At 36.4% G+C, this 26,520-nt stretch overlaps 1 long non-coding RNA gene across 1 annotated transcript; it reads right to left on the bottom strand.

Moving 5' to 3' along the window:
- Nucleotides 1-6,882: 6,882 nt before the first annotated feature.
- Nucleotides 6,883-7,972, bottom strand: LOC129578232 (uncharacterized). The gene is made up of 3 exons (XR_008689083.1): nt 7,837-7,972; nt 7,554-7,646; nt 6,883-7,303 (listed from the first exon to the last, which is right to left on the bottom strand). It is a non-coding gene; the product is annotated as an uncharacterized LOC129578232 (long non-coding RNA).
- Nucleotides 7,973-26,520: the final 18,548 nt, after the last annotated feature.

Below are 26,520 nucleotides of genomic sequence, written 5' to 3'. Positions count from 1 at the left end.
ATTGAAAATTCATCTAAACGAATCACCATTAAAAACGAAATTGAACAGCAAATAATATCCATATTTAGTTATTTATTTACTTATTCGTTCCAGCAGTTTGGCAATTCCAAGACAACAATAAAATGATAGAGGCCATAAAAATGCGACCCGAAAACGAAGAGAGAAGCGTTTGAAAAACCCTCTGAAACTGAACGGTCGTTGAAGATAGCGAGCGAATGAGTGAGAACGATAGAGAGTCGAGCGTCTCGGCAATTCAAGATGATTTTAATTTGATGCTCTTCGTTTCCCGGAGATAGAGAGTGGAGTGACCGTCGCAATTTTTACGGCGAAATAGAAAATCTTCTTTCATTTTTTTCTCTCTCTCTCTCTCTGTTGCTGGCTAAAGAAAATATAATCAAAAGAAAAAGGACTTTCACATCGTCGTATTCGGTTTTGAAACTTTTAAAGTAGAAAAGCAGAAGAAAACGATAGAGAAGAGCGTATATATAATGTTTGTTTGTTTGATGGCATAGAAAACGGAGCGAAAAATAAATGACCAATGTAACCTCCAGCAGTGAAAAGAACAATTTTATTATTTTAGGGAGAGCAAGAGATAGAACTAAGAAAATACGACGAATGAAATTGTTGATATTTTTATTGCACAACCATACGATTCATTTTCGCTGTGTGCTGGCGAACGAGTGAGAAAAAGAGAGCAAAGTGGTGCTTTGAGTGCGAACGTTAAGAAAACTCGAAAGAAAAACAAACAGAAATGGCTAGATAAAAATGGCATCGAAATCGAGCAAAGACGGGAGCAAAGCATTTCAGTGTCATTATTATCATTTCAATTGGATAGTGTTCGACACATGTGTGTTTTGGGGCGGCCGAATGTGCTCGGTGTGTTTGTGTGTTTTCATCCAAAAAGCTTCACCATTTTCAATTGGATTTCGAGAAAATGGAAATCGTCGAGTCCTTTTTTTTCCCTCAATATGATGTTTCTTACAAAAATAACAACCGAGAATCACAATCGCACACATGACACAAACGGTTTTATGAACACGACGAAAAGCATCGGAAAAATCGCAACGAAGAGGAAACAAACAAACACACAAAGTATAATATGATCCACCGTAATTTCATATACAATGACCTCTGGATAATGTGTCTTTTACCAGTTTCAACGGCTTCAGCTTCAACATACATTCGTTTTCTTAAATCTGGTGCGTTAGATTTGCGCCACATGAATCAAAACCCATAAAGAATGAATGGCAATTCCAACTGCAAGTGAACAAAAAGAGAGAGAGAAAAACGACGACGACGACGACAACGGTGAAGAAGAAGAAGAAGAAGAAGAAGAAGAAGAAGAAGAACATCAACCGGAATGAAGTGAACTAAAATGAAGCTTGCCCCATCACTTGGCTCAACTGACACAGGCATTCGCAAGCACACATACAATTTTGCACATAAACACCGCGACATATCATCCCAACAACACTCACTCAGCAAATGATAATGTGTTTCTTACTCTCTCTCGTGCATCAAAAACATTTCTTTTTCAATCGACCGTTTCGTTGCTGGCTCTTCTTTGCAACGGGAACTGTTCCTGTCTTCACGTTCTTTTTTAGTTCTCTCTCTGAGTTTTTTTTTCTCGATGTGTGTATATATGCGGCTAAGCCCTTAAAGATGTTGCAACACATAAGATTCCATGTTTATAAACAAAAAAAAAAACGGATAGATATGTGTGGTGAATGTACTTTGGTGACAATTCAAGTGTAAAAGGGAAGAAAAATACAGAAAAAAAGTGGCGAACCTTAAGAATTGGCACAAGAATTCCGCTACTTCATAGAATATCCCCGAGCCACGGGAAAATACATTCAATTTTCCACTCTTTTCCACTCTCTAGGCCGTTTCTCTCTCTCTCTCTCTCTCGCATTTCCAAACACAATTATTCTCTCTCTTTCTCTGATCTGTTCGGTGCAAATGTGATAATGCACATGGATTTCGAAAAGTGATTTTTGCTGCGATCAACATTCGGAGCTACAAAGAAACTGCAATAGGAAATGGATTTTAAAGGCTATTTTATGGTAATCATTGGAATCTATTAACTTTGAAGTCTTATTGCCGTATGTTTCCCATTTTCATTTGATTCAATGTACGAAGACTTCCCTAAGCACTCATCTTATAATGTTGCTGGATTCACAAGGACGACGATGACCAGCAAGCCGGATATACAAACGCACACACACCGGTATCCTACACATATCTGGTGCGGGAATTATTACCATTATAAAATTGAACATTTCAACAACAATAACATGGCTACGGCTTAATTAAGATTCATTCATTTCGGTAAAGTCAATGTTCAGTCGGTCTTTGCATTTCGGACATTTGTATACAAGTTTGCCACCTTCAAAATTGGCATGAATATGGATTCGTTGTTGAACAAAGAAGAAACAACGCAATTTGAAAATTGCCTCCACAAAGCTTGCGAACGCATGAACGATTGAATGAGATTGTTGTCGTCATTCACCGCAATGAAACTTTTTATTTATTTATTTGAATCGAATGAATGACTGGCAAAATGTTATCGCTGACGAACGAATTGTGTTTAACATGTGTGCGATCTTTTGTCACCGCACACAGTACACAAGATGATATGAATTGAAATCGCTGAGAAATGTTGGAGCCAACATATAGGGGAAAAAAGAAGATTGAAATGAAAAAATGCGAAAAAAAATAGCAATGGCAAAAAAACGAAGAAAATTCACCAACGACCAACTAGAACATTTCCAAAACTGGGTGCACCACAGTGAATGAGGAGACCGAGAGAGAGAGAGAGAGAGAGAGAGAGAGAGAACAAGACGTTCAAGTGATGAATCTGAACTGAAAGTTGTCGTTTGTGAGAAATACGTATTTAAATACTTGATTTGAATACACGATTTGAATCGCTAATGACGATTTGTGTTGTTTGCTCTCTCGTCAATGACATAACGAGAAAACTTTGATTTTTCCATGGCTGTCGTCGGGAATTTGTTCTTTTTTCCCCCGTTCCTTTCTTCTTGCCACTGACGAAAATAGATGTCAACGAAAGAAATTATACCGAAGAATAAGAAGAAGAGACGAAAAATATTAGAAGAGAAGCGCAATGAACGTACTAGCTGATGACTTGCCTTTCTTTTCATTGAGATCGGCTGTTCCACCATCAATGCATTCGCTTGAGTCTTGGTTAATTGGAGGGCAAGGAATAGCGAGAGAGAGATAGAGAGAGAGAGAAAAAAAAGAATGTCTTAAGTCTGCACAAAGAAAATGCAAACGAATGCATTCGTCGTTTAGCAAACGTTTGAATGAACGTTCCTGAAGAGTGAACGGCCGTGCACCGATTACAATAATGAGAGAATTTGTCACACGGAATCGGCTTTTCGCGCACACAAAAAGTATTCGAGTCGTTTTTGCGTTATCGCCGCCGTTTTTTTGTGTGTAAAATTGTCTTTAATTAATGTTTGGTGCGTTTTTTTTCTCTTTCGAATGGAAAAAGTAAGGTACATTTCGGATGAGAAAAGATATCATTAAGGTGGACGCAAAATGTAAGCGAATTAAAACTTCGAATGAGTAACAGCACAAGAAAAAAGAAGAACGATAGCTGATTAAAAGATGCATGGAACATTAAAACCAGATACACGGTCGTATTGCAAAGGAATTGCGAATTTGGCTTGCCGCTTGCATCATCGACCGCCTAGCAAAACATTCAGTGAACGAGAGAGAAAAAAAAACGAGCGCACACACACACACACAAACAATTATTTACAGACTTTGTTATCTGTGTAGTGGCGAAATGTAAGATGCTCGAACGAGGGCGGCTCGAAATGTTTGCTCGTTGCAGAAAATTCTGCAGAAAATCTGTTATTGTTATTATCATTATAAGAGAAAAACGCTGAAGAAACGTAAGCATTTTTCACAAGTAAATTACAATGATTGGCTTTATTTGTATAATTTGGTACGATATGAAATATGTGCGCGACGGAAGATAGAGCGAGAAAGAGAGAGAGAGCAAACGAACGAGCGAGCGCTAAAGTCTGCCGGCGTCAAGTGCCATAACATTCATTGTTGAAATGCAAACGAAACAGACCCCTCTCGCAACGATATAATCGTCAAGTCAAAATCACTGCCCTCGAAAATTCGTTGCAGCCAAATCACAAGAAAAATGGCGAAACGATATTATGTTTCATGAAACGCTCCGCGCTGTGCCGTACCAAGCCAACAAAACACATCTCGAAAAATTATTTATGCTCGTGAGTCTAGTGGTGCTTTTATTCTATTATTTGCGAGATAAATATGTGGTTCATTGCTTGGTTTTTGCTAAGAACGTTTATTATTGTCATTCCGTACAAAAGATAAACGCCATAAGCAGTGTAATCTATGTCGGTAGCCTCATCGTGACAACGAAAATATTTATAACTATAACACTATGGCGTATTTTTGGATTGCAAACACTTCCACAGAGTCTTATCGCATAATTATTTCGACTGACTTTTTGTTTGAATATATCAATTGGTCTTATCATAAATGGCATTTGCTAGCTATGTTCACCTATTTCAAATGAACCAACAAACGAAAAAAAGGTGACTCATCCGTTTCATTCACAATCATTTTCTACTTTTTTTGACCTGCACAGAAACGATATAATAATGGTCTTGCCATCCGCCCTCCGAAGAAAAAAAACCGCCACAAAAGAACAAAAGTAATAATTGAAAATGAAAGAATTATGAATAATTTCGGCAATTTTTTTTCCTCTCCTTCACTTGGAATCTTTGTCTTGGATATTTCGCAAAGCCAAAAATGCAATACTTCGGTAGACACTGACTGCTTTGGTGATTGGTGAAATGAAGCGCTGAACATGATGATGATGGTGAATGGAATGCGAGCACAAAATATAATGATAAATGTTTGCAAAAGCGAACAAGAAGACACAAACAAACAAACAAACCAAAAGAAAGAAAGAAAGAAACATCTAGTACAGTTTCAATGTTGTGTGTATGGCATTTAAGTATCTCTTTCTCTTATTCTTATGGTCTCTGATATTTCATTTTTAGTTTATTGCTCGACGTACGGTTTTGTTTGTTTTGTATAATTTTCACATAATTTTTATCAGTTTATAAGTAGTTTCATCCTCCCCCCTGACATATTTGATCTTGTGCATGGTAATATGTTACACACACACACACACACACACCAACCACATACTCAACTGCGTGCACATTTACACTGCACGTCATCTATAAATATCCCAAAAAAATATTTGTACAGCATCGGATATACTTATGGGAACGAGAGAGAGAAATCGAGAGGCAGAAACATAGAAAGAGAGAACAGAGCAAAACATGAACAAAACTCAACAGCAGCAGTAGCAACAGAGACAATTGCCGAATAAGAGAAAAAAAAATAGATGCGAAAACCGCACATCTTTTGGTGACTTTTAACATAAATCTACTGGAAAAATAATAACAAAGAATGTGTATGCTTCGAATGGATACGCGCGTGTACCGTAAATTATACGATGATACATCTATTCGCAATGGGTGTAAGGCAGCTCTCTCTCGCTCTCTCGATGCTCTCTGTATTAGAACCGATAAGACAGAAAAGTCAAGTCATCATCATTCAACGAAGCAAAAAAAAGAGAAGAAAACATCCCCAGCAACCATAACAAACTGAAAACCACAACTAAATAAACGGTTTTTCTTCAATTTACTCAATATAAAATGCTATAAATATTATGCGGATTTTTTTTTTTATCACACATATACATACACAGGAGAAACCGTCCAACGCAAAACATTAGAAGGCGTTGACCGCGTGAGATCTCTTGAATTTGAATCTCCTTTTCTGCTGCAATTTACAATTCAAGCATTTGGCAACATTTTATCGAACCACAAATATCGAGTGTCCTCATTTTTTGCCTACGGTGGCATCAATTCTCTCTTTGAATACATCAATATACTTACTGAGATGTGGCAAATTTGAAGAATTGTGAAACGGTCTATTGAAATAAATCAGCAAAAATCAGGAAAATTTCCAACGTTTTACCGTTTGTGGCCTTAACAATGTACACTGTTAATTAGCGAATTATAATATACGTTGCATATAAATAATGGAATGCAGTAGCTGGGCGTAAAGGAATTAGTCCAGTTAAGTGGATTATAGTCGAACGGCATATATTCAAGTACCCTTCAAACGACCATAATTGTACGTACATTCAATAGTTGCCAAACATATTTCGTTTAACATTTGCACAGCATGTTAAATCCGATTTGGCCGTTGTGCTGTGTGTGTGTGTGTCCACCAATTGGATAATTCCTTTACATTCTTATTGCTCCGGCTTAATTGTTTCCCATGAAATTGATTCCATTAATTCCTATTTTTTCTTCGTCGTTTCCACATTTCTGTCCTGTTTTTATACAAGCAAATGCTATGAGTGGTGGCAATGACGACGATGACGACGACAATAGTGGTGGTTGATTTTCCTCATTATTGTTTTACTTGGTTGATTTTATTCATTTCACTCTTCATTTGCATTTAGTTCTGATAATAATCATTCAATTAAAAATGCTACATAATTTCCCGTTTTCTGTTATGTTTGCTCTACTTAAACTGATGTCCTTTTCAGTCAGGAAGTAAAATAGGACTGCCGCCACCGATGTACAATTACTCTAGAGACGGGGGTCAGTTTGAATTTAATTGATGGACGTGTGTTCTTTCGTTTCACATTTAGTTTAGCAGCAAACAAAGATGTTGACCAAAACTAAGATATTGAATCTATTTTCCTATTATTTAATTATCCAAATTGACTCGGGTCTGTTTCTTTAAAGTTGGATGTTTGGAAAAAATATTAAGAACAAATATCGCATAGGTACTTATATATGGTGGTTTTTATTTAAGGATTTATTCAGACAAAATACAATGCTTTTATTTCATTTTCAACATAAATTATTTTTAATGATAAAAATCCTTTCAAAATTGATGTTTCAGTTGCAAAAGTGTTTATTTCAAACCAAAATCAATGACAACATTCTTTCTCTTTGACTGTCAGTGATTTCTATTTAAAACAACAACAATTCAAATCTACTTGAACAATGTAAAATATTGAAAGTTTTTGACAGTTCGTAACACTCAATCGGCTGCTGTAAAAAAAACCGGTGCTATGTTTCGCTAATCTCGTGATAATATTGGCATTCGATGTCGACAACAAGATTTTTGACATTTGCTTGGATGGGTAGACATTCTTTATTATCAAATCGTAGATTTCTTAAAAATTTTAAATAATTCTTCTCTGCAATTTAATAAAAACATAAATGATAATTATAAGTTTATTGTTGTTGGGACTAAATCGAAACATACAGTTTGACTCTCGAGTGCATGTAGTTCAATCTAAAGTAAGTAAAATAATTTCAATCTTTTTGTATGTGTTCCAAAAATATTAAAATTCGAAAATGCCAGGTCAAACAGCGATCGATGCATTCGAGGGTTAAACTATCAGTTAATTTATTTCAAATTTCAATGATACTTAAAAAAAAATTTACTGAATTTGTTGAAAAGATAGGCAAAATAGAGAAAAATCTCAACCGTGTAATTAGCATCAGAGCTCTTGTTGAACATGTTTTTTATGGGTGATGCTGCAAATTGTCAATGAGGAATTTTAATTTTTAAGATTTTAAAGAAAAATGCCCAGGCGACAAACGACCGATTGTACTCGGCCATCGATTTTGCTAATACAGATTTATTCACCGTAATTTTATTACGTTCAAATGAAAAATGTTGCTAAAAATTAGCTTCATTACTTATTATTGAACTGATGAAACCCACCTGCGACTTTATTATCACCCAAAAAAATGGTTTCGCTTCGGCTTATGTTTTGATTCAACTGATGCTGATGCTGCTGCAGAATAAATCAACCATTTTTGAGAGAAATTTATTTAAAGAATGTGTCTCGATTGCTGCACTAACTTAAACAACATCACACAATCGGGACGGGTGTTCAATTTATATATGGCGAATTTCCTATCAGAAAACTGATTTGAATGACCATTTCTCAGAATTTGCTCCCATACAATTTCAAAACAATCGACAATAATGCAAATGCAATTTCACAAACCATTTTTTGTGCTAAAATTGCATTAAAGCTACACAATAAATTAAAACCAGCGACTGTCAACAATAAATATGGTAATAATCAAATTGCTTCCAATTTTAAGAAATGCACTGCTCCAATTCCATAAATTATGACACTGATATGGGTAAGTAGAACCAACAAAGAAAGAAAAAAACAAAACATCTCCATTTCTTTGTTCACCTCGCTATTATAACCATTCATAAATCAATAAAAGCGATAATCAGTATTCGTGCCAAAGTCATCCATAAATTTTTTATTTAATGTTTGACACAGATTGCTGACAACATTTCTACTTAGAAAAGAGTCGAAATGTTTATGAACTGATCAATGTTATAAATCTTATCTTATTCACGTTGGTTGGCATCTTCGGTCTACTGAATGCAATTCAATTTTCACGATTCAAGCTATCAAATCAACATCAGTCGTTTGAGAGATAAAAATCGAAAGTGTCTTCCCAATTCATCTTGATAATTTTTAGAACAATCTTCAAAGATGCTGATCATTGAAATGTTAATACGAGCAACCAAACCAAGAGTACTCTTCGTATGACGGAGTGTAGGCTGGTGCCAAATATCAAATGAGTTCTTCCGGCAAAGTCCTTTTCACACGGAATCTATTTTTTACCTAATTAAATTCTTTTACATAATTATGATGAATAACTCTTGTTTGCCTCACGATTATAATTAATGCTGTAGCTACGCAACGATGTGTGAAGTCTTCAACAAGTTGGCTCTAAAGGGTTGCAACATCAAAACGGACAAAAATGTACGTGAGAAAAGGAAGAGAAAAAAAAACGAAAACAGGAAAATTTATTCGGTTCCATTGTAAATGGCTATATTAACGGTTATTGGCCGTGTTGTATAGAGTGATAGCGATGAAAATTACCCTGAAATGCGGAAAAATTCGAAAAGGATAAATAAAATTAAACGACAGTTAAACTTCATATATACAACATAGTATAGAAAAAGCCACAATAACAGCTAAATCGTTGGCCATTCTAATTTATTCAGCAGGAACTAAAAATGTGTGTGTTTTTTTTCGGTTTCGATCATTTTGACGAATAAATTACGATGTGAGTTAACAATACGATGGAATTTATTTCGGTAAATGCTGTCAAACTTGACCATAAGATTTGCGAAAATATGAAATAAAGTGAGTGACAAACGAAACGGATCCTATCATTGGAAGGCCATAAATCGAGAGAATAAACTTGAGATGCTAACACCACACATATTTTCGTTAACGGGTTAAATGCCACTTAAAATACTATCAACGTTTCTGTTATTTCTTCGGGTTTTTTTTTTGGTGTATGTGTCGTTCTATCAGCTAGAGTTTGAGCGAGTGCTTGTTTACAATTTCTTTTACTTTTGCAGTTGCCAGTTTTTGTGTGTGTTTACGCGCGTTTTTTTCTTCTTCTTTTTCGTTCGGTTGCTCATTTTTCCTCTGTTTGGGAACTTAATAAATAGCCGTTCGTCTCAATGAAACTGAGCATATTGGGCTAATGAATGTTAATGAAATTCAAATTTTATGTATCAATTGCAGAGATCTTTTATACCCTATGGCTATTTTGATGCGTGTCGTACAGGAAAAAAAGAGAGTATGAGCAACTGGGCAATGGTATTTTCTCTCTCGTTCTGTCGTCGTCTAGTTTCAGTTTTTTCCCTCTTCTGTACGTTATATTCAATGCCACACATGGCTATGGGTATTTTGTTCATTACAGAGAGAGAGAGAGAGAGAGAGAGAGAGAGAGAGAGAGAGAGCGAAAAAAAATGAAATACGTCAAAATCATTCAGCTTTTAGTCGACTCTGTGGCTGGATAATAAGTAATTATTACTTGATACTTATTTCCAAAGGTATGCTTCGCTTATACGCTCTAATATGTACCGGATGAATGCCATTACGTGTGCGTTAAACTGTCGAAGCCAAACACATACACATACACACACTCACACACAAAAAGAGAAAAAGACCGAGAACAAATTCCATGATAAACCGAGAAGAAAAAATTGTTGTGTTCGTTCTTTCGATTTCAATTCGCAAACTACAAAGGGCCAATACAAAAGGCCACAACAAAAATAGTCGGCACACAAGGAATTATGCACTGAATCAGTCAAGTGTAAACATTCTTGAAACAATTGCTTGCGATTCAAAAAATAACGTTTTACGGTGGTGAAAACCAACAAATAACAATATCGAAATGACGAAGTACGACACATGAACACAACGTGCGAAACACTTGTGTATTGGACTGTATGCGGATTCTTTGGCGTGATCGAAAAAATACGCGTATGACGTAGGCTCGAAATACTACTCAGAACAAAAAAAAAAGAATGACTTTGTCGGGTTCTATGACTATAGAAAGCAACAAAAAATAAAACAAAGAGAATAAAAACGGTTTTTACCAAAAGTCGCGAGCGCAAATGCGCGCTCCTCCATCACATTCATGGGCAATCGAATCCATAGTGTTTCCAAATTGAAAACGTTTTGTGCGAACGACGAAGATGAGCGAGAAGAAAAATCCTCCGTTCGATAAGCCACGTTCCATAATAAGCGTATTTCACACGTTGTACGTTTATTTGAAAATAAAATTGTTCACCATTTTCTCTAATACGCATGATAATAATTCGAATACATTCGACGCGAATAAACAACTCTATTTTTAAAATGTGATGAACGATTGTAAGGCGCACATTGAATCGCACAGTTGCGCGAATAAATGGTGCATAGTTGTCGAAAGAGAATATTCAAACAATTTGAAACGATAACTGGAATGGCGTACACATTCTTGACATTCCTTGCTTGATCGACTCGAGCATTAATTACCATAACTAGACTGTGTAAGCATTGACATGTCAAACTAGTTCATGTAGAATGTTCCTTCGTTCGTTCGTTCGTTCGTTTGAACAACACTTGCTTACGCCAGCCGCAAAAAGTTTTCGAGAAAACTTGTGAAATTATCTTTTGCACGATTTCAAGGGTGAATATCACATCATCCCTCCCATTCAATCCCGATTAAATATAATTTTCAATAAAATTTCTGTCGAACACATCTTTTCATTCAATCGGCAACATTTGCTCTATTTTTCAATTCCAAATGTTTTCCATCTTCGATTCAATCCATATCATTGCACTCCCTTCCGTTGGCGGCATAATGGTCTTGACATAGATAGCCCATTTCTCAATCACCTTTTCAGCTAGAATATTCTATTCCCGCTTACATTATGCCGGGATATTCTTATTTTTTTTTTCTTTCAATTCTGTTTTCCGAACAAATGTGTTACCTTCTGGTGAATTTGCATAATTATTAGAATCAACACTTCAGAGCACCGGATAAATGCACAGTTGGCTTGTTGGGCCACATATTGCGCCAAAAAAAAGACGTCATTTGAAACTAGCGACAGAGAAAGAGATACGCTTCATTTTTTCTTCGTTCCTTATTTTCTAATGATGATTATAATATCGAGATAATACTGTCAAACAATATGTTTGATGCTCCTCATTCGAAGAAATATTATGTCGAAAAACGGTTGCCGCTGAAAAATATTACCTTGGCTGCATCTTTGCGCACAATTCGTATATCCATAAATTTTGGTATAAAGCAGATGTAGCTTTCGCGCTCGCATACGCTCTTGCCACATGATTCCAGTACATTTCGGGGTGTATTTAACAAATGAAACGAAGTTCAAAGCACTTAGCTCATCAGCAATTAATTCCTGCAATAAATTTACTAGAACAAATTGCAGTGCATTCGGTTGGATTCTAAGCGAGGCGTACGGTTTGTAATTTGTTGCGTTCACCTTGCTGTTAATTATATTGGATTTATTCGCATAAATTCGTTGGCTATTTCCAAATCAAGTTCTTCTCTCTCTTCTTGTCGGTGTGATTTGTTTCTTCTTTTTTGTTTTGCATAATAGTTAGCCTTTAGTTTGCATTGCGTATATGCAATGGAAACGACTTTAAGCAAAAGAAAATAATGGTAATCGGTAGGCTACTGTTATCTATGGGCAACACTGTGTGCGGGTGTATGGGTGAGAGAGAGAGAGAGAGAGAGAGGAACAAACGCTAACGACCAATAAAAGATTAGCGGCAATACTTCCGCGGCGCGTAAATCCGAAAAATATTCACTTCAATCCGTCGTTTTTATACTCTCCAGCCTTCTTATCTCTGTCAAACACAATGAGACAATTATAGCGGAAAATTTTCTTCTTGAAAACTAGATAAATTCAAATCGCCAAACTTCGTTGTTCATTGTATGACATTAATTTAAGGCGCACAACGAGCCATGAGCAGATAAATGAACTTTTGAAGCGGCAACTACATCACAGAGATGATAAAATTTATCGGTTGGAATTTTATTTGGGTTTTTGCGATGTGAGTACCATGTTGAGTCCATACATCTGTTAATTCTATTGAAAATGTGCGATCGTACTAGCACATTACCGTCATTTCCATAATTTTGCATCACCGACAACGTCGACGACATCCACAGCGACGACAGCGACAAACGACTTAATTCAACATTATGCCAGCGTAATTGAGCATTGATAATCGTCATTTTATACAAATGTTGAACATAAATTTCATCAATAACTCGTTTGTGATTTTTCATCAAAGCCATTTTTCAAGTGACGCCGAAACAGTGAAATATTGTAAGTTTTGCGCGAAAACCATCTCAAAACTACATTTAAGCGACCAAAAATGTACAGCAGATCTGTGTTTTGTATAATTGGCACATTTAAAATCTCGACTCTGCAGAATTGGCGTGCAATGTAATTGGATACGGAAAACAAAATGAGACGAAATGTCAATAGATGTGCGTATTCAGCGAATTGCATCGCTTGAAATGGAATCATTGTATGATTTCATTTAAGTCGCTCAAACAGCAGAAAATTAGAGGAGAAAAAGCGACCGCAACCAATTGGCATAATTGACCACAAATTAAATAAAATATAATTACACGAGAAAGATTGATTCGGTTGTTATTGTTGCTTCATACATCTTTGAATCGCTTTCTTTAGAATTAAATTTTTTTAATTAAATCAATCGCTTAAATCGCATATCACTTAATCTGAAATCAAATCGTTGCAGTGAATGGATTTGGCGTCTGAAATTCGAATGGCGAATCAAAAGAAACGGAATGGACGCGCACATTTCCATTGGAATCAAATGGTTTTCAACGGCATTTTGGATTGTGGCATATTAAATGCCGAAACAAAATGAAATGTTTTAACGATTCTTGGTTGATATTTCATTAGACTAGTGCTGAAACGAATGCGTGTGTGAGTGCGTAATGTAGCATTTTTTGTATCGTGTTCGTTTTTGTGACTTTGGAACAGCGCACGCATATTTTCAGATGATCGGCCAAGTGGAAACAAAATGGCCACATGCACACGCAACTATCACATACCTTTGCTACGCAACGCATTCATTGAACAAGCATTGCGATCGGTGTCAGTTGTTGACTGTGTTGATATTTTTTTCTTCTTTCATGGCAAGATGCAGAATCAATTTCACGCGTGTATCACTAAAATCGGATGGTAAACGCACCGTGAAATTAAACCTGAGCCAAAACGATTTTGATTCGTTTGTTTCTTTTGACTGAATTTGGACTCTTTGTCCAAGAACATCGAAGCAGTTCAAGTTTGAATAATTTAAAGGAACCCAATTGATTTCGGAAAAAATGGCGAATTCAAGTCGATGACAAACAAGAAACACCGAAATAAATGTTCTAAACATATAAGTAAACAAACGCAATGAAAAGACAATTTAATTACACCAAATTCATCTGATGAATTGATATAGATTCGAAGCGGATAAGCGTATGCCGAGTGCTAGGCAAAGAAGAAGTTGAACTCTCGTTTGGCCACCGCCTCAAGATTTATGAAAAACGATCCATTGTATGTGTGTGTGTGTGTTGCAAACAGAACTTCCCCGAAATGATGAGATAAAGTAAATGTAAACATACAAAACGACGAAATCAACTCTTAAATTGGATTTTGTACGAAGTAAAACTTCGAAGAAGCAGCAGCATCACCAGCAATAGGAGGAGAAGAAAAAAAAAACGTACTCCTAAATGTTGAGACAATTTACAAAGTAGCATCGGAAATAAATGCCAAAACCGTTAGACGATAATGCTGAAAACCGCAAGTCGAACAAGTGAAAGCAAATCAGCTAATGCATAAAATAACCGAGACAGAGACAGACAGAGTGTGGGAGAATAAATAACAGCGACAGAAACAGAATAATACGTACGACGACGACGACGAAAAAAATATATGCTCAAGAACAATTCCATTTTGCTCGTATGTTTGTATCTGTTGATGCTAGGGAAAGCATCTTATCGCACATTTGCATTTTCATTTTGCTTTTGTTTTTGTTTCCAAAAGTATACCAGCAACGGCAACAAAATGAAAGAAGAATAAAAAAAAACGCAGAAAAAAAAAATTGAAAACGAAAATGAAAAAAATATGCAATACGAAATCATATTTAATTTTTTTTTTTCGTCTTTTTCTTCGGTTGTATTTTTATGAATAAGATTATTCATAAATTCATTTTACATTTTTCGTGATATTCGTAGCAAATATGTTGTTTCTACCACCGATAGAGCACCGATGAACCCCGTAAAAATAAATGCAATTTGAATATACGGGTGAATTTTTGCGCGTTATGATTAAATAAATTCACTTTCCGACCTCCTGCCACCACGCGACAATCGAAGCGCAGGTTAAGAGGGATAATCGCCATTCCAAAATATCTAATGAGATAAACAATAGCCTGAACCGTCGATATATGCGAACGTGTATTAACGCGCACAATGCACTTGACACTATCAATTGAGTGTCTTGCGACCAAAAATCCCCTTCTTAATGCCATCAAAGTAAATTATTTGCCAGTTAACTTTCTTATTCTTATTCTTATTAATTTTTTTTGCACGAAAATAAAAAAAAATGAATATTTTTTCGGGTGTTGTCGTCGTTGTATTGCAAATGTATGAATGTGAATTGGCAGTAAAACGCCCATTACTACTGAATAAAAATGTTGATTAAATTCCATGTACACTCAGAATATGCGACACATATCCCGTGGTAATCATTGTTTTTCTTCCTTTCACCTGGATCATCGTCGTGGTAAGCATGATGAGACGGGCGAAATTTTTGCTACGCTTTTTTTATTAGAAACCTTCTCCTTTTTAATAAAATGGCATGATTGCAAAAATGAAATGTGTCTATCAAGCGTGTGTAGCATTTGCTTTAATCGACTTCGGTCTTGTGCAAAAATGGCTCAATTTTCGTTTTTATTTTCTTCTTCTTCTCATTTTGTCATTATTATTATTTAGACTGGCAGAGACAATTTTCCTTTGGTTCATCTTTCGCTTGTGAAGGTGGTTCGATTATAATATTATGTATTAAAGATATTATTCTTATTTTTTTCTCTCTTCATTCCTCTTCCGAGAGATGTTCTTCATTCATAATTTTCGCTGCATTCGACACAACGACGGTGTACGGATTGTTTATTTTTCTTCATCTCATTGAGCTGCTTTTTACTAAATTAAAATACAGCAGGGTAATGGTAATGGCGAGGATAAAAAAAAGAAGACAAGAGAATGAAACGTGAATGACTCACGCGGAAATCAAGCGACGAAGAGACGAACGAAGTGAAGGGAAAAAAATGAAATCGAGAAAAATAAATGCAGGAATATGATTTGATGAAATGGTTTTGCACATACCGTAGATTTGAAAGTGTGTCGTAAAATATATGAGAATCTCTTGAGCACATGCACACGAAGGAAGAAAAAAAACAGCCACCAAGTAACGATGACACCGGGAACGAAACACATCTGATTAAACAGAAACGATATTGTTGGGCAAAAAATGAAGAAAAAAGAAAAAAAACGGCGCGCATTTTGTCGACGTCTTTCGTTCTAATGCATGCAAATTAAAATATGAAAATAAAATCCAGCAAGAAAAAAAAGTATGTAGTGCAATTGCGCGCGTCAGCCAAACCACCAACGCACGATGGGTGTGCATAAACATATGCAATTAAATTCACCAAAATTGTACGAGTGTGTGTGTGCTGGGAGCGTGAGTGTGTTGACTTATTCGACATCTGCATGTTATTATAAAATCAGCAGTGATATCATGAAGGAAATGAGCTGCGTTTGGCAGCCATCGCAAGTAATTCAACGTCATTTCGGAAATTTGGTGAACGATTGGGAATCACTAGCTCACATCAGCCAAGAAGCCAAAATATTTCATGCACAGCAACAAAAAAATACTGTAAAACTCTTTAAAATTCTCTGACTGAGTGCGCACACAAGTAGCAAGTAGCTGTGTGTTGTTGCCTTAAGCTACTGTGTTCACATGATCACACCTGTGCTCGCTGTCGATCTTTGTTGGAATTCATCATCGTCAGCTACACGGCATAAGAATCCAACACGTCAAAACTAAACGAAGACGAACGGAAAAAAAATGGAATATTTAGCTTGTAAAAAAGCCAGCGTCGCATCGTTTTCGGAGAATTTCGAAAGAGAGAAAAAGAATGTTTCAATTCGCAATGGAAAAATCGACGACGACAACGTGACGATGCACGCAATCGAATATGGACGCATTGCCGGCGAGCAACGATGTTTTTAGTTAACGCGCACTAGCGAATATCTGTCCGTACACCTTTCGCACCATTTCTTGAGAAATTGCAATTTGATTTAGTTTCTTTTTTAGCAAATGCAAGCATACAATTTTGCTACATTGTGGCACGGTGTGTGTATCCATTTCCAGTTGTCTATTGCTATACATTTACAATCTACCAAATAGAATAATACCGAGCCAACTGTAGAAATGACTCTGAGCAACAACGAAAAAAAAAAACGACAGCAGCAACAACAATGAACGAGAGAGCCCAAACTAAACAATAAAAACAAACAGATATTTTTATATTTAAATCACATCAGAAAAGGGCATCATAAATATGAAAATTATGCACGTGTGTAAGCGCATCAACGAATTAAAACAAAAGATTTTTGCAGCACACAGAGCAGCAACGATGACGACAACGAAGGCAGCAATGGTAACGGTGGCAGAGCAATGGCAACCGCATTATATGATCATGATGTAATTGTATGTACGAGTCTAGGCCGATGCTAATCTATCTGTAATTGGTAGTTTGGATGTGGAAAAAAAGGAACCCACAAATAAAATACAGGAACTGAAAGCGAATTAAAATCGTCGAGAAAACAAAACACAAAGTTGCAATATGCGTTGGAGAAAAAAGAACAAAAAAAAAATGCAGCATTTATACAGTTCACATACACACACACACACTCGAAAATACAAAAGTGGTGGAAAAAAATGTGGCTGTCAAACAAAAAAGGCATGTCTAGTGCATACAAATTCATAGTACAAAAGCAACAAACTAGAAACAAACGACGAAAAACAACAACAACAACGACAATAAAAAAAACACACCAAACAAATGTGCTGTTGCACGCAATCTCTCTCCTGCTCTCCATACAGCGGTAGCCAGAGAGATATGTGTGCATTTATGAGAAAACGCACCTTGACAACAACAAATATGTCGGCCATATTTTCAGCTTTTATTATTATTATGTTATTACTTAGATTGTTATATCGTTACTATTTAGCTGTGTGTATCGTGATCTGTAGCAATATCCCAAGCTCATAGAATGTTACAAGTCACTCAATATGAAAAGTCCATCAAGCCTCCACTTCTCTCTTTCTCTTTTTTCTTTGCGCTGTTACTGAATGAAAAACCGAATGCAATGTAGTGCAATTGCATTTGTCTATCTTTTGGCTTTGGTCTCTCTCGCCTCATGCACAGCTCTTTCTCGATCTCTTACTCTCTATCTCGCTCCATCATCCAAAAGAAGACAAAAAAAAGGGCATAAAACAAAACAAAATATGCAGAACGCTTGTCAGTTTGTCACTTTTTGTCTTTCGCTTCCCATGCGCATTGGAGCATTTAGTTTTATGCCATTATTACAATTCGTATGTGCCCGTTCTTTGCTTTTGTTTCTGCTGCTGCTGCATTTCGTTGTTTTACGCTGTCGTTTTTTTTTTACTTTTATTTTTACTCGTTTTTTTTTCAATTCATCTTTCATTGTTATTTGAAAAACATTGACTTTGAATGGTGTTTATGTGTAAAAATGCACCTTATATGAATGTGCAGTTCTTTGAAATATGAGATAGCTTGAAAAATGCATTGTTATTTGCTTATAATTTACACGATGGCTATTTATTCATTCTATCTGAAAGATCTTCGTCTATCTATCTGCAGAGCGAGAATGGATGTGTGTGCTTGTGTGTGTGTGTTCGTGCTTGTGCACATCCAAGCCCGTGTTTTGAGTCTTCATTTTTAATTTACGGCCGGCTTGCAAGTTCACTCACGACATTGAAACAATGTTTTGACTAACACAGCGAGAATAAGAGCGAGAGAAGCAAAAAAAAAACTGCACACGAATGAAAAATAAACGGTAAAAATGAAAAGTTGTATGCGTTGCTGGGCTGAAATGGCGACGACTTTTTTTCTTTGTGCGCCTTGAAGTCATCGAGTGACAGTTGAAATTTTTCGAGAAGAAAAAAAGAGTGCCAATGTGCGTGCCGTGCCATGCAATCGCCTTCTCGGTGCTTCAGACACCTTGTATGCACACGGCGAAAACTTAGACAGGTCCGTGTCACTTTTGTCTATAATTCACTCATTAGCATTTACAACATTGCGCTTGAATTTAGCCATTTTTGGGAAAAAAGACTTGGCATCGATATCAAAACGCGCGCACACGAATCTATTGTTTCATAATAAATGTTCAACGGTTATTTTTTTTCCATCGAACAGCAGCAATAACAATGAGGTGTTGTTGTTTTTGTTTGCCTGGTTTTTTGCATTGATCGTCGCACGTACAGTGTGATATCATGCCAGCGATTGATCAGAAGGGCAACGAATGACAAACTGAATGGATTGAAGACAAAATCGGAAAAATCATACACCGATTTTGTATAGGCAATGAGCATAGCCCATTCCTTATGCGGTCACAACGGTTGATAATCGAAAACGATGCAAAGGCATTTTGACGGTAAGAACTTTGACTGTACAATTTAAGAATGTTTCGAATGATTGTGTGAAAAAAAAAAATTCGAAATTTTGTGAACAAGTGCTCATTTCCCCCTCAGAATCATTCTCAAACCGTCACTTTCCGAATCTTCAGCAAAGAACACGTTTCAAAGCTCATCCACACGTATCCACAGACACACACACACAACAACGGACCGAAAAAAAAGAGAAAATATTATTTTATTGTATCCACTTAATTGAGCTTATTAATATGCAGTAAACATAAACAATGAAATTAACTTTTGTCAGTGTAGCGCAAAGATTTAGTACCAAACTTAATTTGTACACGTGATCTTTTACGTTTGCTTCGTATATTTGTTCGCGCTCGTTTAACTTATTTCTTTCTTTCGTTTTTTCGGTTGATGCATTCAACTGTAGATAGTTTTTTGAATTTGATGTCTGATTTTTCACACATTCCTTCAAAAAAAAAAAAAAAATATCATAAAACCCAAACGACACTGAGAGAAAGAGAGAGAAAACCCATCTGACCACATAAAATTGTTGAACGAAAGAACACAAAAAAAGTACACCGTAAAAAGTCATGGCATGAATAAATAACGACGGAAAGTATAACGTTCAAGTGGAGAATACAATCTTTGTGACTTATCCGATTATTGGTGTCGTATCATTTCGTCTCATCGACGGAATGGGTATCATTGACAAGTCGAAACATATATGCTCATAAATTCTCAAGCGCAAACAATCGAACGCGGCTTTTTCTCGCTTCATTCTACGAACTGTAGCCAAGAACCGACTTAATTTCAACAAACAGACAAACAAAAAAAGACGTTGATTTCACAATTGCGAAGCTTCGATTTTATTGATTACTTGTAAAATTCCATGACGTTATTAAATCCTGCTAATACATGTGTTATTTCGACCAATTAGGTCTTTGTGCACCGTGAAATGGCCATCGTTCATCGGCGTGAATGAAGAGATTTTATTTTTGTCTTTCAAAAATGAAATATTAGCCAAGAGTGATGACAGCAGAGCATTGACGAAGCTTGTCATTGTTGCACATTTTGGGTGTCATTTCTTCAGAAAAGCAATATTGAGACAAAAAACCCAAGAAACCTGACGAAAACAGTTAACACTTGAGAGATGAAAAACAAATTCAAAAAGTAGCTACTAATAGCGACTACCAGGTTGTTTAACTGCTTTTACATGACCAATTGCGTATACAGAAGCCATCGATCTTGCACGTATCGAACCGATGACAGCATATCTCGTTACACAAATAACATTTGAAAAGAAAGTCTCGTGGAATTGACCCACCACAATTGTTGGCGCATCCAAAGAAATCGACAGAGAACAAACAAAATAATAGAGAAACTGAATGAAAAGCAAAAATGAGGGGAAATTATGAAAAGACATCCAAAGCATATCATATAAAGCGTAAGGAATGCGTTTTCTTCCTTTGTTTAATTCAAATATTGAACTCTGGCTCTTTTTTACTAAAGTCTTTACATTGATTTTACATTTGGTGAGCAAGAGAGAGAGAGAAAGAAGAGCGTGCGGCAACAAGAAACCGCACAAGAGGAGACAAGTGGCGATCTCTCTTGTTTGCCATGTATTCATTTTTTTTTTAAATGCTATGAAAAGAAAATATTCTTTTTTCCAATACGAATAATTTAAAATATATTTGGTGTACGTGTGGTTGAAGAGAGGCACGATCGGCCGTTTGCTGGACACATTTTCTTCATCCAAATCATTATTGTCTGATTTTTGCTGACTTCTTCTGTTCTTTTGTGGCACGAGAAAAAAAAAAGGTTGTTGTTGCTGTTTTTTTCTTCTCGTTCTGTGACTTATTTTGGTTGACTGCGATTCTTTTTGTCGTTCGTTCACATCTTCGTGAATGTGCGTTTGTTTCAATTCTGAAGAATGGGTAAATATTTGTGTTGTTACTGTGGCTATTGTTCTAGCTAAAGAAGTGAGTCGCTACTTTTTTCTTCTGAGGCGACCAACAGAAATACTTTGGCGAATGAAATCAAATAATAACGCCGAGAACAACACAAGTCATAACAGATACTACTGAAAATGCTTTTGGACATAGTCCAGCCGAATAACATGGCGTTAAATCATTCAATTGTTTCGATTTTTAGAACCATTTGAAAAGCCCAACTGAAATGAAACGAAACGAAAAATACGGTTTTTGGAAATGGTCCCAAATTTCAGAAAAACCCAAGATCTTTTCTCTGAACGCGCTTTAGTTTGCGCGACAAATCTCATCAAATGGGCCAACAAGTTTATGACGGTTACAAATGACGACGGCGACGCATGATAGCCAACGTAAAAAATGTAATTCGTCATTTGTGATCGACGAGTGTGGTGCACATGTTAATCTCTGTTTCACTCTGGCCACTTGTAGTTGATGTGATCGGAATAAATAAATTAAAATGTCATTGCGATAAGTAAATTCAGAAGTCCATTTCAGCGGCCGGTTGTTGTTGTCGTTTTTTTTTCTTCGTTTGGCTTTCGAATGATGTTTATCGTACAAAGTTTCTGTGGCGTTTTATTATAGTGTCATCATCGTTCCACCGACGCTTCGACATTCCTCAACACACATATCACAGCAGACTAGTTACATTTTTTAATTTGATATTTCGTTCAAAAAACTTTATGGATATTTTAAGCATTTTTTTCTCTCTACCATAAAGAAATACGTGACTCTGCAGACACATTTCACCACGAAAAAACACACTCATATTATATTATATTGAAGAAACAATTCTTTTGGCACGTTTTCACACTAAAAACAAGTCTAAACACACGCCAAGGTAAAACTAATTAAACTATTAAACAATTTTTATTTTCTGTCGTTGACATCATTTATGAATCGAATTCAGTCACTCACATTCCAGCACTATGACAAATGTGATCGATTCAATCACAATATTTTTTCATAATCTTGTTGCTAACAATGAAACGATTTCAATAAAATTGCCAGCTATTCAATTTGAATGGCTTCAATTTTCAATGGATAAGACGTTAATATTCCATATTTGAACACTTTGATACTGAATTGTTCTCTTTTCCAGCTGGCAGAAGAAATCAATCCGAAAATTTGGGTCAGTTACATAAAAAACAACACGTTTCAAAATGTGTGTATGTGTAAAAATGGGGCAATTTCTCAGTTGCATGCAGTAATGTAGGCCTGATTTTATTACCTCATAATGCAAATGCAAATGGCAGCGCATATGCATTCATACGCGCCACAACTTTAATAAGTCTTCAAAATATGCGTAATCGTTTAACGATCGCCCATTTCACATAAGAGACGGCGCATAAATTTGGAATAAATTTTCTGCCCCGGAAAATCTTCTTCGGATGTCGGGATATGGTTGAACATAGTGATATTTTGTTTCATTCTCTCTCGCTCTCTCTTGCTGCCACTTGCTCTCACTCACTTTCGGTCGTTTTTGCACAGCGAGAGAAAGAGAGAGAGAGAGAGAGAGAGACCATTTGACTGCACGCCTTGCTCCGGCCACATTGAAATTGATGGTGTGTATTATGAACTTGCACCACCGCATTCGTTCTATATGTACGAAAATCAAATTCAAAAAGTAAAATGAATTTTTATTAATGACTGAAAAGCGAATAGTTAATGCGGAACACAAGCAAAAAGGAGCAACAACACCACAAACACAACCTGATGAAGAAAGAAGAACGAGGCAAAAAAAGCACACACAAATTTGAAATTTAAAGTTAATAAATTCAACGACCTTGAAAATTTATATTCAAAGAAGTGGCCATGGCAGTGGCACTGGCAATAATGATGGTACTATGCCGCACCGTGCGCCTTGCTTTATGCTTAGCAAAAAAAAAATAAAAAATAACAAGCGAATTGTGTGCACGTAAATAATAAAATATCCATATTAAATAGTTGGTTCGGTATGTGTACGATTCTCGTTTATTTGGCATTCTACATTTTTTTTTGGTTCCGTTGCTTTGAATTTGCGATGAATGAGTGAGCGCGCTAAAGTGAAACCGGGCCAAAGTGAAAATTCCGCAGAAAAGAACGAAACATGCAAGCGTCATGCATTTCATCAATTTTTCCCGAATTGAATTCGTAAAGAATTGCAAATGAATGGCAAAGATTTTATGTTCTTTTCATGCCTATCATAAACTCATCACTTTGGTGTTTGGAAATTGTTGCGAAGATCAACTACGGAATGTGGAGCTGTTGAATCTCGCATAAATCGGCCGATACACCCAACTCGAAACCATGTACGTTCTTTTCTCTTCTCGCTATCTTCAGAAGCACCAGCATTGTGCTCGTCATTAGAACCATTTTAATGGAATGTTTTACACGTGAGCGCGGTATGTGGTAATAAACCCGACTGTAATGATCACTTTAATCAATTTGATAACTTGAGACTGGCGAGTGAAAACAATGGGCAATTTAAAATCGGCGAAAACGAACGCAAATTGTAACATTTCTGTTCGCGCGCGAACGAGAGACGAGCACCTCTGTGTTCCTTGGTTCTCGTTATAAAGGATTTATCTTTGCTAAATCCCCAGCGATGCTCGAGTTACCTAATAAATGTGAGTCTTTTGCCGCTTTCTTCTTTTTTTTTCAAATCAAAAATCATCCGAACGAAAAATACGGCCGTGACTGCTAACGAATCAACTGTAATAGCAGCATCAGCAACGCGACATTGAGATAGAGAGAGAGAGTGTTGTGGCAGCCAAGGAAAAAAACTACAAACAGCACAAAATATCCATTTATTTCTACTGAATACAAAGAAAAATTGTGATCGAACAGCGAAAATCTAAATAAGGCGACGGATCTGATCGTCGCATTCAATGACACATTTTTGTGTCGTTATTTCTGCATGTTGTTTGGATTTTCAAAAAGAATTTTGATGGACGCATTCTTTTTGATCATTTCAACACAGGATGTTGTGTCTTCGATTATTCCGTCGTCGGTGCCGTGCATTTTTTTCTTCTTCTCTTCAGTCTGTGTGCGCGATTTTTTCTTTCTGTATTGTTCCTATCGTTGTGGTTCGTTTACTGAAATCGTCTTTTGTTGGTAACGTGCGCTCATCGGCACGAGCTCCATTAATTTTAATTTGTGCCATGCGACTAAAGGATTACTCCACAAAGGATTATTCATTCGCGCGCGCGTTCAAAGAATATGATGAGCGAACACAGCGAATAATAAAACAACAACAAAAAATACCGAATGTGTAAACCGCAATTTGAGCACTGATTCATTTCCGAGTGGTTAGCACAGCGAAACCAGTGCTCATTGTTTTCCACACATGGCAATTGCTCTACCATCTGACGTGTAAAAAGTTTACTTGAACGCAAATAGGTAGAACCAGAAGAGCTGCAGAACAACAACAACAACAACGAAAAAAACCCACCAGTGGTGTTCGCCATACCTTCATCACCGACACTCGTCATCGCCATTAACAAAACATCAAATCCGTTATGCTACAACCGTATTCACGTGTTCTTAGACCGCTTTTTTCGCAATTGTTGCGAGATGTATGTGTGAGTGAGTGAGTGAGTGAGTGAGTGAGTGAGTTTGTTTGTTTTTTCTGTGCCCGATGCCCATCACAAGTAAAGAGTTTCATTCTCAAAAAAAAAGCGGCAATGACGGTGGTTGGGCAGCCCAACGCGGACCGAAAAAAAACAACGAAAGAAAAAACAATCACCGAATATTATCATAATGGTCGTACCGATTCAAATATGTACACACATTCTGCTGAACGCAAAAAAAACTGATACACATTTTTTGCAATTTTTTTTTTGTTTTTGTTGTTGATCGCTTTTTTTCCTTTTTTTTTGCTGCTCCTGCTGCGGATCTCAATGCGTGTGCTATAATGTATTTTTTGTGTATCGTATGTTGTCGGTGCCATTCGCTTGGAAATTCATGGTTCGCAGAACGTCCATTTGCTCGGTCCGGTGGTTGCACCAAGTAAACAGTATGGTGGCGATTCGTTTTTTTTTCTTCTCGTCTCTCATTTGGGCTGGTGACTGCATTTGTTTCATTTCGCTTTTTGTATTCATTGAAGAAAAGAGAGGGAGACAGAAAAAAACCACACCGACCCGCAAAACAAAAGCGAGCTCAAGTCGATATCAGAAAATGTACAGCCAGCATCAAATGAATTGACCAAAATATCACAGTTATCCGAAATTGATGGATCGTTTTGCGCTAGCCACACAATTTTCAGTGTAAAAGAATTCAAACTCAAAAATGGCCACTCGCTTACAAATGATTGCCAACCACTTTTTTCGGCTTCACTGTATCAAATCTCGAAAAATTAATTTGTTCTATTTTTTCTGTCCATAGCAATCTTTATACGCCCGTTTTGTTCATAAAACTAGCAAACGGGCTTCCATTATTTTGTGCATTGGACAGAAGTTGTGAATGATCAGCAAAAGCAGAGCATGCCACGCGAACGATGACTTGATACACTCGATGGCTCTCTCTCTCTCTGTGTCTGCACAACGCGACACAATGGAATAGAACACAATGCAGTGCCTAATAAACAAATATGTTTAATTTTTCATGCATGTAACCGTAATAATTTAATGTGAGAGTGTGTGTGTGTGTGTCTATGCGGGGCCCGTTGTCTTGGCGTCCTATGCGCGAATCTTTAAATTTTAGCATTCATCTGATATTTATGTTTGTGCACCCAAAAACTCTACCGTTTTTCCGCTGAACCAAATTTATGACCGTTTTGCTTGCTGAAATTTGTGATTTGTGGCCAGTTTAACATTCTTTGTGTTTTTCTGCCTTCTAGGTTTATTTTTTTCTATTTTCAACTTGCCTTTTCGCCAGTTTCATTCGCTCGTTTGTTTTCTGTCGTTCGATTCACATAATTCAAGCGACCTGCTAGCGTGCATTGTATTCAGTGCACATGAATCTTTTTGCAAAGCAACAGTGAAATACAGGTTTGAAGTGATCGCGTATGAAAAGACTCAAAAATCAACAAACAAGATTACAATTGATGAAGAAGCGAAGAAGAAGATTTAGCCATTAAATTTATTAAGAGCCAGGATTAAGTGAAGAATTAAATAAATTTAAACATTTAAATAAATGATTTTCAGGCTGTTATTATGAACTAAATTCGATCTAGGTTAAAGAAATGCAATTATAAAACAAAAATCAGAAACAAAACCTAATCTTGACTATCATGGATAAGAAAAGTGTTATCTTGCCAACTGTAAAAAATTGCGCACGAAAAATAAAATGCGAAAAAAATAAGACAAAAAAAAGAAAATTATTTAATATTAGTTTGATT

This window comes from Sitodiplosis mosellana, unplaced genomic scaffold, assembly GCF_009176505.1.
Source record: "Sitodiplosis mosellana isolate CC-2019 unplaced genomic scaffold, AAFC_SMos_1.0 Smas_scaffold_6226, whole genome shotgun sequence".
Lineage (NCBI taxonomy): Eukaryota > Metazoa > Arthropoda > Insecta > Diptera > Cecidomyiidae > Sitodiplosis > Sitodiplosis mosellana.
This window is presented reverse-complemented; position numbering and strand designations above follow the sequence as displayed.